Source organism: Hylobates moloch, unplaced genomic scaffold (genome assembly GCF_009828535.3).
Source record: "Hylobates moloch isolate HMO894 unplaced genomic scaffold, HMol_V3 SCAFFOLD_4, whole genome shotgun sequence".
In the NCBI taxonomy this organism is placed as follows: domain Eukaryota; kingdom Metazoa; phylum Chordata; class Mammalia; order Primates; family Hylobatidae; genus Hylobates; species Hylobates moloch.
The window spans coordinates 145,048,888-145,068,643 of record NW_026652279.1 but is presented as its reverse complement, the minus strand read 5'-3'; positions in this window follow the sequence as shown (position 1 = coordinate 145,068,643).

The window sequence follows — 19,756 nt, the reverse complement described above, 5'->3', positions numbered from 1 at the left end:
GCATATTGAAGTTCAAATACTATGGACATATTCAGTATTTTAATATTTTCTAATTCTTTCATTTTATATTAATTTAGTTCATGGGTTAGCACCTTGACAGTATAAACATCTTATAATTACTTCCCCCAATAACTTTCACAATGTATTTGAAATTATAGTGTGCTTTAAAACAATACCTTTTAAAAATTTAGTCAATATAAAGAACAAAATTTGGAATCTCTGATCTTAGAACTTTTTAGAAATGGTCTAGTCTCCTTACATCACATAAAACTTTGCTATCCCAATATTTTTTTCATGACAAAAACTGAAACTCAAAATAGTTTTTAAAGCTGTCTATATTTTATTTTTCAATCTAGAATGTAGCATAATTTAAGGTCAAACCAGTAAATGATAGATCTTTGTTTCACTAGCTTTCAGCTTTGACAAGGTGTGAGATTCTAAGTTTTTTATTCTTTTTTTTTTTTGAGACAGAGTCTCGCTCTGTTGCCCAGGCTGGAGTGCAGTGGCGCAGTCTCGGCTCACTGCAAGCTCCACCTCCCAGGTTCACGCCATTCTCCTGCCTCAGCCTCTCCGAGTAGCTGGGACTACAGGCGCCCGCCACCACGCCCGGCTAATTTTTTGTATTTTTAGTAGAGACGGGGTTTCACTGTGGTCTCGATCTCCTGACCTCGTGATCCGCCCGCCTCGGCCTCCCAAAGTGCTGGGATTACAAGCGTGAGCCACCGCGCCCGGCCTAAGTTTTTTATTCTTAATGACTGTAATTAACATATTAAGATTCTTTGAAAATAAGATCTGAAGCCTTTTTTTTTTCTTTTCTTTAGACAGGAAGCCTTTGAAAGAGAACTTTTATCTTTGACTCTTCTCAGCAAATGAGTCCTGCCTTTCTTTCTGATTGTTTCTCCTCATTAGCACGAAACAAAATAGAACAGTTGCCAGTGCTTCTGGAATGCAGGAGATTCTTGAGTGAATAAGTACACATGCTTTTTTATTTTAAAATAATGCGTTTTAAAATCTCATATATGCTATTCTTAATTGAATTTAACTAAATTTAATTATTATTATGTGAATTTTTAGACTTGCTTAAATATATTACTACTGATTTTATACTTTGCATAGCCACGGTTTAAGATTGGTACAGGTGTTGGATGTCCAAGGAGTATAAATGAAAGCCTTGTCTAGCATTTTCTACACATATTGAGGGTTGATTTCACTTTTGAAATATTCTTTTATTATATGACAGGCTTTTAATCCTATAAGCTGCTCTACACTGCTCTTGGAAAGGACAAATACAAATTCTTTTGAGTGTAGTTTGTCAGAGCAGAGTGAACCCTATCTTCGATGACCCCAGTTCTTCCGCAGCTTTCTGCAGCAGCTGAGAACTGATCACCTTTCTATTGTGACTTATTTAGAGGCCTAGACTCAATGAAACCTTTCAGAATGATAGAATTTGGACATCTCCCTATGACTAAAATGTTTGATGATCTTTCCCACATAATAGCACAGTAAATCAAACAAGCCACTTAACAATTTTTAAAAATCTACAGAAGTATTCTAGGAATACGTTCTAACATATACACTAAAATATATAATCATTCATCTCTTAAACTAGATTATAAAATATTATAGTTTGGATAGATACAAAAAATGCTAAAATGTAGATCAAATGAATAAGTAGAACTTGAATAAGTTCTAGGTAGAAATTATCTTTGATTTCTCTTTTGTTTATCTCATCAAAATTTTATCTACTATGCCACAGAAAATATCATATTCTTAATTTGTCTAACTGCTTTCAAGATTTTCCCTTGTCTTTGGTTTCCTGCAGTATGAATATAATAGGCCAGAGTGTATTTTTGTTTGTCTGTTTGTTTTAGTATTTAATGTTTATACAACTCAGTGTTCTTTGATCTTTCTGGATATGTAGTTTGCCATCTGTTACTATTTTTGGAAAATTCTCAGCCATTGTCACTTCAAATATTTATTGTCTTTGTTGTCTTTGTCTTTTCTTTCTGATATGTTGATTATGGGTATGTTATGCCTTTTGAAATTGTACCACAGTTCTTGGATGTTCTTTTCTCTATTTTTTTCTTTGTATTTCAATTTTGTATGTTTCTGTTGACATATACATATTTTCAAGTTCACTGATTTTTTTCTCAGCTATGTCTAGCCTACTGATAGGCCATCAAAAGGATTATTTATTTTTGTTGCTGCTTTTTTTATTTCTACCATTTCCTTTTATTTTCAATCTCTACATTTATGTTTGCATAGTTTTATTTCTATACTCTATATAGAAAAAAATGCATTTGAAATGAATCACTAGCTACATGTTCTGTGTAGCTAGTACATCGAAGTGACTTTCATCAGAAATAAATAAATTTTTATCATTAATCACATTAGCTGTGTTAAACTAGATATTGAGATGCCTAAAACACTCCGTTTGAAATTTGGCTGGCCACAAAACACCACCTAGAAATATAAAGGATTTGAGTAGCATCCATTGTGTCTGTGAGTACTGCAGCTATTCAGGGGAAATTAAAAAGAAACTGAAAAAGCTTCATATGATTTTATTTTCAATGGCAAAATCTGCCAGTATAATAGCTGCAACATCATCTTAAGTCATCACTGTATTCTATGTTTGTTGGCAGCAAGTAGTGTTTGCAATCCATGAAATAGAAGCATAATATGAACAATGTTTTTTTGTCAGAGGCGTGTGAACCACAGCAACTTCATCTTGAATAGTAGCTGGGTAAAATGAGGCTAAAACCTACTGGGCTACATTTTCAGATGGTTAAGGCATTCTAAGTCACAAGATGAGATACAAGGTCAGCACAAGATACAGGTCATAAAACAGGGTGCAGTAAAGGCTGGTAAGACAGGCTGATAAAACAGGTTGCAGTAAAGAAGTTGGCTAAATCCCACCAAGACCAAAATGGCGATGAGAATAACCTCTGGCCGTCCTCACTGCTACACTCTCACCAGTGCCATGACACTTTACAAATGCCATGGCAATGTCAGGAAGTTACCCTATATGTCTAAAATGGGGAGGCATGAATAATACACCCCTTGTTTAGCATATCATCAAGAAATAATCATAAAAATGGGCAACCAGCAGCCCTCGGAGCTGCTCTATGGAGTAGCCATTCCTTTATTCCTTTACTGCATCAACTTGCTTTCACTTTACTCTACGGACTTGCTCTGAATCCTTTCTTGTGCGTGCTCCAAGAACCCTCTCCTGGGGTCTGGATCGGGACCCCTTTCCTGTAACACTTTGAGAAAAATCTAAAGAGCTAAAACATTTCTATTTCTCATTTTTACAAGTCAGGTCAGATAAACCATAGAGAAGGTTTCTTTGAATATTATTAAGACTTTGCTTTGGCTCATTTGGAAGACTAGAGTTTTGAAACAACCTTTGCAAAAATTGTATCAATGAAAAAATTATGACACTGAAAGAGATCTGACCTTACTCACCTCACGTCTTGCCTTTCCCTTAATTATTCCTGGGCTTTTGGGCAGAGCTAACTTGAGAGACATTTAGGCTATAGTTTAAATGATGATAGGCCTCCCCGCAAACTCAACAGCTTTTGTAAAACTAATGGGAGACCATCAGGCTGGGGGATGGGGGGCAGGAAGAGGATACTGAGTCCTGCCAAGGCTTAGACATAAACAATTATCAGCCATTATTCCAGAGGTTATAAGATAGGCAACTTTCCCAATTATTCCTGCTGATAGCATCACTACTGGTGACAGGCATTTGGAGATATATTTTCAGGTTTTTTTCTTTTTTTTTTCATGTCTGACATCCATGGCTCCACCTGGGCCCACCTGGACCTGCCAACTCCACTCCTATGGCTCCACCCAGAAGCAATTCAGCATGCAGAACAGTTTCTACCCCTTTTGATTTCATCTCTGCCCTAGCCAATCAGCAGCAAATCTAGTCACCCCCACATCTTCCCCCAAACTGCCTTTTCAAAACCCCTACCTAACCCATGAGCTTTGGAAAAGATGATTTGAATACTAACTCCATCTCCTCAGTGTGACTGGCCTTGTGTCTATTAAATTCTTTCTCTACTACAATGCTGTAGTCTTTTTATTATGAAGTAGGCAGGAAGAACTTGGGTTGTTATTGTTTTCCTTGGGAATCAATAGTTGGGCAGACTTTATAATGAGTAGTTTTTGCTATTAGAACTTTATGGTTCAGCTGTATTTTTCATATTTCAACCTATATAATGTACTCCCTGAAAAGTGCATTGTTTTTAACTACAAATTAAACTAGAAAATGGAAGAACAAAAATCAAGGACACTGTTCAATGTAATATAGAAACTGTAGGCCAATAGTTCAAATGTATGTGGCCATTATGACATACAGGTATTTATTTTAAGATTCATAATGAAATTTTTAAATAAATGCTCCTTAAAGGTTTAATATATTCTGATGTTGTAAATGTTTTCTTTAAATATACATGTTATGCAACCCAAATGCATAGAGAATATTTTTAAAAAGGTCTTTTACTGTAAAGGCTCACAGTGTAATGTCCAGGTATTGATAAATAACAAAGGGTGGCTTAACTAGGTAGAATTTCTATAGCAAAAAAGGAAAAGAAAGAGGGTTAAATATTAGAGAAATAGTCTAGATGAAAACTGGAAAATGTAAAAAGCATATGTGGTTTATGCTCTATAAAATAGAGTAATATATGAACAAGAAACAATTTATAACTTAATAATTAAGTTTATAGTCTTAACAGTGGCAAATCTATATGGATCTGCAGCAACCTCAGTTCTTGCCTTCTCAGAAGAAAGAATTTAACGAGGAGCGTAAGGCAGAAGCAGAGACTGAGGCAAGTATTAGAGCAGGAGTGAAAGTTTATGAAAAAGCTCTACAGCAGGAATGAAGGAAGTAAAGTACATTTGGAAGAGGGCCAAGTGGGCGACTTGAGAGTTCAAGTGTGCAGTTGACCTTTTGACTTGGCGTTTTTACTTGTTGGCATGCTTCTGGGGTCTTGCAGTCCTTCTCCCCCTAATTCTTCCCTTAGGGCAGGCTGTCTGCACGTTCAGTGCCCTGCCAGCACCTGGAAGGGGCCGCATGTGCAGTGTGTTTACTGCAGCTGCATGCATGCTCATTTGAAGTTTTCTTCCCTTACCAGTCAAATGTCCCTACAAGGTCATATACCAGTTAAAGTCCACCATTTGCCTCTTAATGTACATGCTTGAGCCCACTCGCCCAATTCTTGAGATCCTGTCGGGAAGCTGCTGATCACCAGTTTCAGGTGTTTCTGTTTATTGGGAGACTGTCTTTCCCTGGTGCTGACTGCAACCCATCATTATTTTAGAAAGACAGTTAACAACCATCTGACCATTACCTGATGGTCGCCTAACATTCCTGGTGTCTTTGTGGGTGAAAGCAGGCTGCCTTGCCCTGCTCATGTCTGACTAGCTACCTACTGCAACAATAGGTGTGATTATCTAAAAGAGTATTTCTAAGAGAAATGCATCTTAAGTCAGATTTTGAAAGGAGCCGATCATAATACCAAAAACACAATCCTAACCACCATAATCCTGAATGTTGAAATCCTAAAAGATCGAAATCCATGTAGAAAAAATAATTGAGTTTATTTAAAAATATTTATATTCCTTTTTAAAAGGAGATTTGAGAAACATGTAAAACCATAACAAAACACTTTATAGGCCACTTTACACAATAAAATAGACAATAATAACATAGTTGCACAGGTATAACAATCACGAGCAGATGAACCATATTCATAAAAAAGTCAAAAATAGACATTCATAAACACATATAACTATGGTTGGTGTTGATAATTGTGTGTACTCAGCTTTAGACCTGCAGTCATCAATAATACCGTGATGAACAATCTAAGTCTTTTGATTAGATTGATCAAAAACCATGATGGATTACCACCACATATATAGTAGCCCAAATAGCCAAGATGTTGAAAAATTTTATCTTTCACAAATGCAGATGTACAAAAAGGCCATGTATTTATTTATTGAGAAAGTTTCAGTGCTTAAGCATACACTCAATGCTTACACAGAGTCAACCTTGTAATAATGCACTTTTGTGGAGTTTAATTTGCAAAACGAATTGCATAAAATGAACTAGAACTCTCTCAAATTCTCTATAAAAATTGCTTCCAGTATTCGAAGTAATGTGAAGATGAAATACGTAACATAGCAAATTATAACAATAATGCTACCAATTTAAAATAGTAAAAAAAAGCAAATACAAAACTAAAAAAAAAAAAATAAGAAAACTAAAAAGGAAATTTGACATATAAAAAGTATATTACAGGTATAGATTATAGGCAATCCATAAAAGTTGGCTGATTATCATGATTATTAACTATATTTTGAAATTTTGTAGCACAAGAAATAACTGGGTTTTTTTTTCTTTTTCTTTTAGGACATGGCTGACCTTGGAGAATACAGTCACATTTATTTTCTACATGACACTGACCTTTTTGGAATTATTCGATAGGTTGATAGAGACGAACATCAGCATTCCCTGTTAAATGTTCCCATTATCTATGCCATGTTTATATGTTGTTTTTGGTATGTGGAAATCCATTCTGCATGCATTTATATACAAACTACAAATTTGGAGGAAACAGTATTGGTGATCAAACAGCAATACCATTTCATAAGCATCTTCTTATCTTACTATGTCTATAATTATTTTTGGACCAGTCAGTGACTTCCCTGGTTTCTTCATGTAAAGGTAGCTTTAGTTCTTTACTTGAAATTTTATTGGCTAGAAGGAATATCAATGCAGGTAAATAACACATTTTTAAACGAAAGTTTTGTCATTGCCATATCACATGTCCAGTCTACTCATTGGAATGTTCTGCCAAATGCATTGGGCTGAATGGAAAAGCAAACTATGAGTAATACCTTAAAATTCACTTTTAGAAGCCTTGATTTCATCTAATTCCAAATATGTCATTATGGTTTGGGGATTCATTTAGAGGTAAAGGGTTTCAGACTTTAGAGATTTTGATATTTTGGGATTCCAACATTTGGGATTATGGCATTTGGATTTGTGTCTTTTGAAATTATAATCTAAGCTCATTTGGAAGAAATAATAATGAGACTGAATTAGGAAAATCTAGATATAGAAAGAGTGGAAACAAATTTGAGTAAAGGAGGAATTACTTGAGAATAGCCACAGAAAATTAGGATTGAGCAATTACATGTTGAAAAAGACTATTGAGCAACTCAAGTAGGATACAATATTATGAATAAAGAGAAGCAATTTAGTGAGATTGGATTTATATGATAGATAGATAGAAGACATGAATATCTAGATATTAGATGAAGTACTAAAAACAAAATTTTAACTATTAGAGAATAAAATAGCACTACAAGTGACTTAAGAAAAAACTGGTGCCATCTTTAATTTTTATGTATAATCAAAACAAATAGTTTACAAAAGGAATATTGAATATTGAATTCTAGTTAATTGTCAAATACTTTAGAATAAATATAATATGATTTTCAGATTTGAATTAGTCTGTAATTCTTCAATACCATTGGAAAAAAAATTTAGAGCTCAAAACATTCTCAGAGAAACACAGAAATTCAATACTGTAGTGCAATGGGAAAAGAATGAATGAATGTATTATCAATCAGTAAGACTTTGTGGATGGGCTATTTTTTTAAGTATGAATTTTGTTTTCTCATTCCTTTGACAAAAATAATTTCAGATGATTTATAAATTTACATATGGAAAGTAAAATAATAAAGTTTATATGGTAACATATAAGAATATCTTCATAATTTGGGAGAAGGCAGAGATTTCTTAAAAGATACTCAAAATCAGTACTCAAAGGTGAGATAATAAGTTTTACTAATGGTAAGAACATCTTTTTATCAAAAGTTACCAGTAAGAATGTGAAAAGGCAACCCACGTTGTGGGAGAAGACATTGGCAGCACATACAGCTGACAAAGATTTCTGATTATATAAAGAACTCTTCTAAATAAATAACAAATAGCTCAACCAGGAAAATAGAAAAAAAAAGGAAAAGATTTTAAAAAGCACTTGACAACAGAAGTTATCCAAGTGACCAACAAATATTAGAAAGTGTGTACAACTTCATTAATCATCAGGGAAAAGCAAATTAAAAACCTAAAATTAACATCCTTACATACTCAGTAGAATACATAAGCTAAGAAAGACAAAAATGTCCAGTATTGGTAGGTATGTGGAGCAATTCAAATTCTCATATTCTGTTTGTGAGAGATTAAATTGGTGTAGGCATTTTGGCAAACTGTTTGACAGAATCTATTAATACTAAGTTACTACTTCCTTGACCCAGTAATTCTGTTCATGAGCAGAAAACACATGGAAATACATCTCTATGTTCACCAAATACAGGTATAAGATATTTACAAAACTATAAACATTAGCCAAATATTGTGCGTAACACAATTATTTCTCAATATCGGAATGGGTAATTATGCTATACCTTATCCATTCAATGCATGAACTATACAGCAGAGTTAATGTAGCATGTTCATTAACATGCTACAATTACATGCCACAGTAGAGAGTTTCTAAAATAAAATGCTGAGTGAACCAAGGTAGTCACAAAAGAGTGTTATTGTAATAGTTCTATTATCTAAAGTAAAAGAAGATCACACGTATTAATACATATGGTGGTGGAAGTTAAGCTGGTGGTTATCTTTGGTTGAGTATATAGTCTTGGGAGGGGCAGGGCATTTTGGTTACTGACAATGTTACATTTTTTATCTAGGTCTTGTATTCATGATTGTAGTCACAAGCCCAAATTCTTCAAACTCTGTAGTTTTATTTTGTTCACTTTTCGTTACTGATATTTTACTTAAATACAAATTTTTATTAAAACAAAAATTTTACTGGGCAATGCTACAAACATAAGTCCCAAGGATTGCCAATATAAACTCTTGTTTAAAAAGTTCTAGAATCCATAATTTCTTTTCCAAAATTGAAGTCAAAGACAAATTATAACTGGTATTTTATTTATCATAAATGAGTTTGATGACATTGCTGTCCAAGAGAATCATATAAAAAAGAGGCACAGGGGATGTAAAGTGTAGGGAGTATTTGCAGGGTAGTGAGTTGACTGGTGTGATTAACTCATGAATTTCAGAAAGAATTGATGCAAGTGATAATGTGGTAAAAATGCAAAGAGTATTTTGTTGAAATGTTGAAAAGGGAGAGGTAATTTAGATTCAAGTAATTGAGATATTTGCATGCTATTCTAAAGAATTTGAACAGTATTTTGTAGATAGTGAGGCTCCTCAGATGGTTTTTGTAAAGAAAAATGATGGAATTTTCTGTTTTTATGAAGAAAACTTGGATGGCAGTGTGAAGAACGGATTAAAAAGATTAGAATCCAAACACCTGGAGTTGGATAGTTGGATAGATATTGCAACAAATAAAGTAGACTATGAAAACCTGAACCAGGATATTAAGAAGAGGAAACTTTAGAAGGGAATGGCAGATAATTTTCTAGATATAGTGGTAAGAGAATTGATAGAATTTAGCAGGTGATTAGATACGGAAAATGAGAAATAAATGCATGAAGTAAAATGAACTTTAATATGTCTAACCTCTGAGATAAGGAAGTAAAGAGTTTCACTGACGGACAAAATAAAAAGAAAAGAAGCACCTCATAGAGAAATAAATGAATTCGTTTTAGAATATTGGAGTTTTGTATAATGGAGTTGGCATAAAGCCATCACGAACTGGCAATAAAGAGCTGGAGTTTAGAAGGCAGGTTAAAATGGTAATGTATATTTCATACTTTGCACACAAAGGTCCCCTTAGAAATCTTTGGAATGGTTTCCTGGAATCTTCCTGTCAGATTTAATATTTATTATCATAACCCCTCATTGTGTTGATGTGTAATCTTACGTGTATATTTCTAAATTCTCTCTGCTGAAGTAACATTTCATACTTTTTGTATACTGCCTTATAGGACCCAGCATAATGCTTACATAAAGTAATCATTTACTACTGATTTTGTTGTAATTTGAGCTCTTGGGTATCTTGATAAATAGCCTTATATGCTTTAATATGCATTGTGAATTTTATAATTTGTTAATACTAAGACTATAAAATGTATCACTCAACTTTGTGAAATATAGGTTAACAAAACAACTCACACTATTTATTTTATTATTATATCAAATGTGTTTCAACATTGGCCTTGAAAAAACATTCATTAGATCCTGTAGTAAAATAAAATTTGGCTACCATCAATACTAGCAATACTTAGACAATATATGCCTTCATTATTCCCCACGTAGATTATTGTATTGCTTTCCAACTAGATATTCCTTTCTTTAATCTAATTCTTTTTTTTCCCCTCTTTTTCCTTTTTCTTTCTTTTTTTGGGTGGCTTTTTTTTTTTTTTTTTTTTTTTGAGACAGGGTCTCACTCTGTCACCCAGGCTGGAGTGCAGTGGCGAGCTCTTGGCTCACTGCAACCTTCACCTCCCAGGCTCAAGAGATTCTCCCACCTCAGCCTCCAGAGTAGGTGGGGCTACAAGGGCACACCACCACGCCCAGCTCATTCTTTGTAGTTGTAGTGGAGACAGGGTTTTGCCATGTTGGCCAGGCTGGTCTCAAACTCCTGGGCTCAAGTGATCCACCCACCTTGGCCTCCCAAAATGCTAGGATTATAGACATGAGGCAACATGCCCGACCTCTTCAGTCTAAATTTTCTTTTTCACCCTATAGCCAATAATCAATCACCCTTTAGTCTATGATTTGTACTCCTGCTTCAGGGTAGCTTTTAAAATTTTTTTCTAGACATTTCCCTTGCGGTTATTCCATATCAGTGCAGTTTCTGTGAAGTCTTACTATCAGAATTTACTGAACCAAATGTACAATAAAAGATAAGACTTGAATGCAGGGAAAGTGGCTGTGTTTCAGGAGCTTATTGTTAGGGATATTAGTTTTTTGCAGGAGAGGGGTGAATTCTCTTCCTATGATTGTCATATTATGTGCTAATTCATGTAAGTGATTTCTCCCAGAATAGAAATCTAGCCTTTAAAATTTAAAACATAATGTGACTTGTTTTCATCATTTTCATGGCAATGTTTCCAAAATGGATAGTACATTTTCTTTCCTATCAAATAGTAAGTACTGAATACAATTTAACCTTCAAGTAATGACTCAGGACCATTATTACCAGCATCACTTGGCTCTAACTTCAAAATTGTTGTATCCAGCTCTTTATATCACCCTTACTACTACCCCTCAGGTCCACACAAACATCATATATCATCTGGCTTAATGTAATGCCTGCTAACTTGTCTCCCAGCCTCTCATGCTCACTGCAGTCTGTTCACAGACAAGCCAGAATGTTCATTTTAAAGTTTAAGTCAGATCATGTCATTTCTCAGCTCAAAACACTCCAATAGCTCCCTGTTGGCTCTTACAATAGCCTACAAAGCCTTATGTGACTTGGTTCCCCATTACTGCTCTCATCTCATTTCCTACTACTCTCTTTGAAGACATGAGTCATGTTCCCTTTGCACTAGCTGTATTATCTACTTCTTCAGTTTCTTCTGCCCTTGACAAGGCTTCAATACATCTTGCCTTTGAAACACTCATAACCATATACACACTAATACACATGCACAGAGAGACTTCTAATTTGTGAATTTTAATAGCAACTAAAAACATCTTGTCCAAATGATGTCTAAAATTAGCAGGCACAAGCTCTGAAAGGCAGCCTGAAGGACTTTTCTTTAAGGAAATTGTCTACTTTTAGAAAATGATTAAATGGCTTAAGTTTATTGCTTTCATGTATTTAAATGTTCTAAATATTTGACATTATGGAAATAGTCATCTCAATAAAAGTGGGGTATTATTTTCTATGTCATATAAATGGCACTGATGAAACTGTCAATATAATGGGTAGGAAAGAAAAAACCTTCATCTGTTGGTGATTTAATTTTCAGTTATATTGTTTCTATTTTTATTTTAAAAGGAAATAAATGCGTTGAACCCCTAAAGAATGAATTTGAATTGCAATCCAAAGCATTTAGCACATACTCAATGATTTAAAAAAATAAAACTGAGAAAACAATCAGTTACAAAGAAAACACAATGGGAAATGTTTATCTTTTCTTGATTTATCTGCATCAATCCTATTTAGAAAGATGAAAACTGAATTTTTAAGACACACAGAGCACATTAAAAAAGAATTATGAAAAAAATGTTCTTCTCATGATAAAAACTTTCACTTCATTCTCATAGTACGTGTTAAATGCCAAAATTAAATTAGTTATCTCCTCTTCATTAAAACTCAAATGAAATGTTAACAATGCCAAGAGTACCATGTTAATTTGTTGCATGGTTCAGTGTAAGCAACACTTATTATTACTACTTAAAACATAACAATAACAGTGATCCATTATATTTACATAGCTCCAACATTCAGGAAAAAATCTTAAACATAAGTGATATATGTATTTAGAAATTCCTTCAATAGCTATAGAAATAAAGACATGATAACTGAACATATTATTGACTGAACAGAGTCTGACAACACTATGTGTTCCTTGCTTGAGTGGTTGACTTAATTGGCTTCATTTACTGCAATCCCTTTAGATTGCTTTATAATAGGAAAACCCAGATGATAGCTGGTGAATTGAGCCAAACAAGCATTGTATCATATTGGATGCTAAGATGAAGATAAGCCTTAGAGTGAAAGATTATTTGGATACTGAATGACCCAGTGACAGTGTACACCATGACTAAAAATCAGGTCTCTGCTGTAGCCACATGATATTAGTCCTTTGAGCTATTATACAGGAAACTTATTAATATATTACTCATTCTTAATAGTAATTTATAGTGAGATAAAATGAAATTCACCTTCCGTTCATCTGAAGAAATTCAGGAACTGAAAGGATAAGAATATCTCATTTTCTCAGAGTATATCTATCTATATTGGGGCAGATTTCATCCCCAGAGATAGGCTCCACCATTTAGAGATCATGAACTGAGACAGTTTCAAAAAGCACAAAAATAAAATACTATGGCTTGCTATTGTTTTCATTCTAAAATATTAGTATAAATAAACAAACAGAAGCAAATATTTGATAGAGAAGATGATGGGGTTTCCAGAACAGAAATGACTATGCAACCTCCAATTGTTCCCCTTCACTCTTCCTATCAGTGTGACACTGAATCCAGAAACCCTATGAAATCCTCATGAATTAAGAACATGGTCAAAATCCCTTGTGTCTCCTGGATAGACCTTACAGGATGAAGGGAAATGCTTTGGTAGCCTGATAAGGCCAGGTGACAGAAAGACAATTAATTCTCTATGCTCGGTGCTAGTTAGGTGAGGATTTCTTCTATTATGAATATTAAAAACAAGCAAACCAAAAAAGCCAAATTGTGATTGATTTCTATATCATCATCATCCTCCTCCTCCTCCTCCTCCTTTTCCTCTTCATAGTTAATATTTACTTTCTGTGTATGTCAGATTCTGTTTTACATGCATGACAATGTAACATGTGTTAATGAATCTTAATAATAACATTATGAAATAAACACTATTGTTATCCTCATTTATAATAAAGAATCTGAGGCACTGATTTCTCTTTGTGAACAATTACGAATGACTCCAGAACAATTATTTAATCAATCTACAAACATGTAGCTAACTCATTTTATGGTATATATAAATACTATGCCAACATTTTATAATAAGAATTTTTATTTTTCGTTTTTATAGATTCAGGGGGTACAAGTGCCGTTTTGTTGCAAGGATATATTGTGTAGTGGTGAAATCTGGGCTTTTAGTGCACCCGTTACCTGAATAGTGAACATTGTAACCAAAGTGATTTTTCAGCTCTCACTGCCCTCCCACACTCCCTGCTTTTGTAGTCTCTATTGTCTATTATTTCCCTCTGTATGTCCATGTGTACCCTATGTTAGGTTGCCACTTACAAGTGAGAACATGAAGTATTTGAATTTCTGTTTCTGAGTTATTTCACTTAGGATAATGGCATCTAACTCCATCCATGTTGCTGCAAAGGGCATGATTTCATTCTTCTTATGGCTGTGTAGTATTCCATGGTGTATATAAGCCACATTTTCTTTATCCAATCATCTGTTGATGGATATTTAGGTTGATTTCATGACTTTGCTATTGTGAATCGTTCTGCATAAACAATATGCGTGTAGGTGTCTCTCTCTGTTTAAAGAGACACAATGTTGCCCTGTCTCTCAGGCTAGAATATAGTGGTGTAATCACAGCTCACTATGGCCTCAAAACTCTGGCTCAAGTGATCTTCCCACCCTGGCCTCCCTGAGGGTTAGGCTTACAGGTCGGAGCAACTGTGCCTGGCCCTGCAGGTGTCTTTTTGCTAAAACAATTTCTTTTTTTGGGTAGATACCAGCAGTGGGATTGCTGGGTTGACTGATAGTTTTCATTGTAGTTCTTTGAGACGTCTCCATACTGTTTTCCATACAGGTTTTACTAATTTACACTCCCACCAACGGAATAAATTTTCTCTTTTCTCCTTATTCTTGGCAATATCTATTGTTCGTTGACTTTTGATCATAGTCATTTTGACTGCTCTGATATAGTATCTTATTGTGATTTTAATTTGCGTTTCTCTAATGATTGGGGATGTTGAACATTTTTTCATGTTTGTTGGCAACTTCTATGTCTTCTTTTGAAAAGTGTTGTTCATGCCCTTTGCCCACTTTTTAATGATGTTATTTGTTTCTTCCTTCTTGAATTGTTTGAGTTTATAAACGGAGTTTTTAATCTAGTGATTTATTATAAGACTTACAAGGGCTTGAGCAAAAAAAGAAATTTGAAATTTGACTACTATTTTAGAAGAGGATAAAACAGTTATATTTTTTTAAATGCACCTTTTAATCATAAACTAATTCAGTTTTAGAGATGATATTATTGTAGTCATTTATTGAATCAAGAAATATTTGTTGCATAAAACTTTATTCCATTTCGGTACTTGACCTTGGGAGGTAAGGGGGGCAGTGAAGTCATTATTAAGAATAAAAAGATCCCTTCTCTCAGGGAGCTTACCTTTCAGATGTGCTTTTGGCAACTCATTCTAGCTCTGGGCTGATTCCAAATGACAATAATGGAATATATTTGAGGGCAAAAAACATCATTGTTCTAAAGTGAGACCATTATGATGGTGGCACACAAAACCAGGATTTTTCTCAAAATGTGACAGAAAGGCGAATTTTCGCATTAAACAGGTATACATTCCACAAGCATCAGCATATTTTCCCTATAAGAAAAAAAAATAGTTTTGTGCAATAATTCAATGCCTTACTTGAGTTGGATTTGTCTTTAGGTATTAGTCTATGAACCATGTAGGATTACCATGGACAGATCTAAATTACAGATTTCTAGCTATTACTGTTATACCACAAATTTTGATTTCTACAATATTTTATGTACGTAATATAATGGAATACTTAATATAGTATTTTTTTCAAAGAAATATCCTTAAGAGATGTTGTGAGTCCAAGGTGGTCAGTATCAATTAAATTAACCATATATTAAAGAGTATTCTCGGCCGGGCGCGGTGGCTCACGCTTGTAATCCCAGCACTTTGGGAGGCCGAGGCGGGCGGATCACGAGGTCAGGAGATCGAGACCACGGTGAAACCCCGTCTCTACCAAAAATACAAAAAAAAATTAGCCGGGCGTGGTGGCGGGCGCCTGTAGTCCCAGCTACTCAGAGAGGCTGAGGCAGGAGAATGGCGTGAACCTGGGAGGCGGAGGTTGCAGTGAGCCGAGATCGCGCCACTGCACTCCAGCCTGGGCGACAGAGCAAGACTCCGTCTCAAAAAAAAAAAAAAAGAGTATTCTCTGCAGTATAAGAGTAAGGATTTTATAAATAGATCATCTTGGGTTTAAATCTGGTGTTCATCAATGACAACTGTGTAAATTAACTAGTTTCTTAGGTAGTTACCTAACAGATGTAAACAAATGCTAATAAGAATGCCAAGTATCCACTAATCTCCAAAAATTTTTACTTACATACACACATACATAAACTTAGGGCCCATTAAACACTTAGACACTTGGACAACAGTAAAATGTTTATGTGAAAAGAATTATGAATTAAATTACTTGTCTTTGAGGCAAGGGAGGTCTAATTTTTCAACATTATACTATTTTCCCACAACAGAAAGGTGTTGAAAAATCAAGAGGCAGAAGCAATTACAGAGGGGATAACACTGATTGATGATAATAATAAACTCATATCCTGCCACATTTGTATAATAATAGCAAAGTAATTTAGTAGAGATTTAAGGAAAATTTGAGGAATTTTTTTTTTTTTTTTTTTTTTTTTTTGTGAGACAGGGTCTCACTCTGTCACCCAGGCTAGGGTGCAGCCTCAACCTCTCAGACTCAAGCAATCCTCCCACCTCAGCCTCCTGAGTAGCTGGGCCTACAGGTGTAAGCCACCAGGCCCCGCTAATTTTTTGTATTTTTTGTAGAGAGGAGGTTTCTTCATATTGCCCAGGCTGGTCTGAAACTGGTCTGAGCTTCAGCAATCTACCCTGCTTAGCTTACCCAGGTGCTAGGATTACAGGTGTGAGCCACCCTTCTCGGCCTGGAGAAGCTATTCTTAGATGAGCATTACTAAAGAGCTTTATGGAGTTGTATTTTTCCATCATCTAAAGTATCAATTTACTAAGACAGGTTAACAAAGACTTTGGTAAAGTACTTATTTTTTGCTTTTCAAACCTAATAGAAATTTACTGTATTAAGGAACAGCACATAGTTCTTTTCAAATAGTATGCAACTTTTGGTTTATGTGACCCATGTCTGTCTATGAGCTTTGTTATTTGGTGATAAATATGGAAACATCTTTCTCTTAATAGTTCCAAAAAGATACTCTGTAAGTTTAATTATTGAACAACTCATGACAAAATAGGGTTTCAAGACGATAATTCTCTGAGATTTTTGTTCATAATAGTACATACAAGAAATAGAATATCCCATGTGAAACAACATTAGCATTGTGAAAGGAAAACAGGATCATAGAACTCTGTGTGTGAGTGTGTGTGTTTGTGTGTGTCTGGAGAGAGGAGCGGGAGATAGAAAGAATTGAGAAACCAAAAAACCTTATAATCCAATGAGTTCTAAGGTTTTGCATAATGTTTAAAATAGGAGGATTTTTGGTCATTTCAAAATTAAAAGGAAAAACTTTCAAACATACACATATATATATGCACACACACACGTATATATATATGTACACGTTACAAGATATTCCTTATTCATTATATATAATAATCCTCTATTTAGTGATTAAACTTTATAACTTTATATAACCACATACTTATATATTAAAAAGAGGGGTCACCACAATTGTACTTAACATCATTAAAAATACATATAGAATTATTGAGTGTCACTCATTATTAAGTATACAGTTACTGCCTAGTCTGTGCTAGGCATTTCATGTAGGTACTGAGAATATTGCTTTCAATGAAAATGCGTGAACCATGCCCTAATAAAACTGTAAAACATTATAGAAGTAATAAGTATTTACAATAGTCACAAAAATGACTATGCTATAGTTGCAAAATATGAAAGTGCTTTGAACTAAGTCAAAAAAAATTGTAACGACCAGAGACATAATTAATATCTGGGGGAAAGAGAGGTGGTTAGAGAAGTTCTCCTGGAGGAAGTAATGCTTCAGTTAGGAATTTTTCTTCCTGGCAAAAGGAACAGCATGTGTAAATCTCTAAATCTAAGTGGACCTTAGTTACCTAAAGTAACTGAGATCAATGTAGCTGCTTCAGAATGATGACAAGACTGATTAGATTACAGAGGTAAATGGGGTGAGACTATCAGGCATGTTGAGTAGGTAATTATGAGAAGGTTTTATGTTTTAACCAGGGTGCAATGGGAATCTGTCAAAGTGATTATGAGTAGGGGATTAATGTGTTTTCATAGATATTAAAAAGATCACTGCAAATCCTGGGTAAAAAATAGATTATAGGTTTTAATAATTTCTGATAATTCGAAAAGTCCAATAAGTGAAAAAAGCAAATATTCTTCAATGGCCACTGAAGCTTATCAATACATGCTGCATATCTATCTTCCTTCCCTCCAAAAACTTCCTTAAATTATCGAAATTAAAATATCTCCAAAACCTCTATCCTTTTATAATATGTGAAATGCCTTCATATGATGTCAGTGTCCCCAAGGTTGAGAAGCACTGCCTTAGAGAAAAGATATTGACGAAGAGAACTTTAAAATAACCATAATTGAGTTAAATATTGCATTCACAATACAAGAAAGAATATAAAAAAGAAAACAAGAAGCTCTTAAAATTAAAGATAATATTTCTAAAATTAAACTTTAAAAATTGACAGCTTAGCAAAGTTAAGATATATACCAAATAAATAAAAAAGGATAAAATGAGGAAAACAACAATTCATGAGATCCAATCCACAATAAATAAAATCTTAATAAAGAGAGCAAAGAAAGTAAAAGCTAATAAAAGAAAACTTCTCAGAAAGTTGTGTCTAAGCTGCTTAGCCTTGGCCAATACCCAAAAGAATAAGTGACCAAAATTCTGAAAGATAAAGAGTGGATCGTAAATTTTTCCCTAGAGAAAGAGTTTACAAACAAATTAATTAGTTGGATTTGAGTCACAATTATCAAGAGCAATGATGTAGATTGAGATCACATGTATAAGGAAAATGATCTCAGAAGGAAGGACAGAGGTAAAAAATATGTAAGCAGAAAATTATATGCATATAGGTAAATCAAAGAAACAAGAGGAGGTCAAACAGCAAGCTTACTACACTTATTAAAATCTTGTTAATTTTATCTTATTAAACTGAACTATAAAACCATGTAAAATGTGAAGAGTGATTGAAACTTAAATGCTGTAAAGCTTTTGCATTGTGAAAGATAAATATAATTATATACTTTAAATTTAGATTTTAAACTTATTGACTTAGGTATGTATGATAGTTTCAAGCACACAAAAAAGTATATAATTAGGGTGTGACTACCTAATTATTAAAATTGTGATGAAAATTTGGAATGAAAAATTTGTACTGAGTGAAAAAGAGCAGACCAAAAAGATAAGATTAAAAAGCATATAAAAAGTTGGAACAAATTGAATATGCAAAGTATTTAGGTAGAAGTAAATTTAAATGTCAGGAATGATAATAAATGAAAACAAATTTTCTAGTTAATTATAAAAATTAGCTACTTACTCTATTTCCAAGCCATAACTAATATATAAGAACCCAGAGGAACCCAAATCTTTAGGTTCCTCATCTGTAGATTCAACCAACCACAAATAAAAAATATCAGGAAAAAAAAACAATAAAAAAAATAAAAAATAATGCAAATAAAATATGGTATAACAACTATATATATAACATTTACATTGTATTAGCTATTATAAATAATCTAGAGATGACTTAAAGAACATGGGAGAAAGTCCATAGTTTTATATAAGGGACTTGAGTATCCTCAGATTTTGGTATACACAGAGATCCTATAATCAATCCCCCACAGATACACAGGGACAACTGTAAAGTTAACATGTGTTACAAGGGATTATGTATTAGACAATAAGGTAAGTTTAACACTTAAAGTATGATTGTGAAACCGGTTATATACTTGAAGCACAATGCAATTTAAGTTAGATGTCAGTATCAGATACAAAGTTACTCTCCTACCTGTGGACATTTTTAAATCCACTTCTATATATCT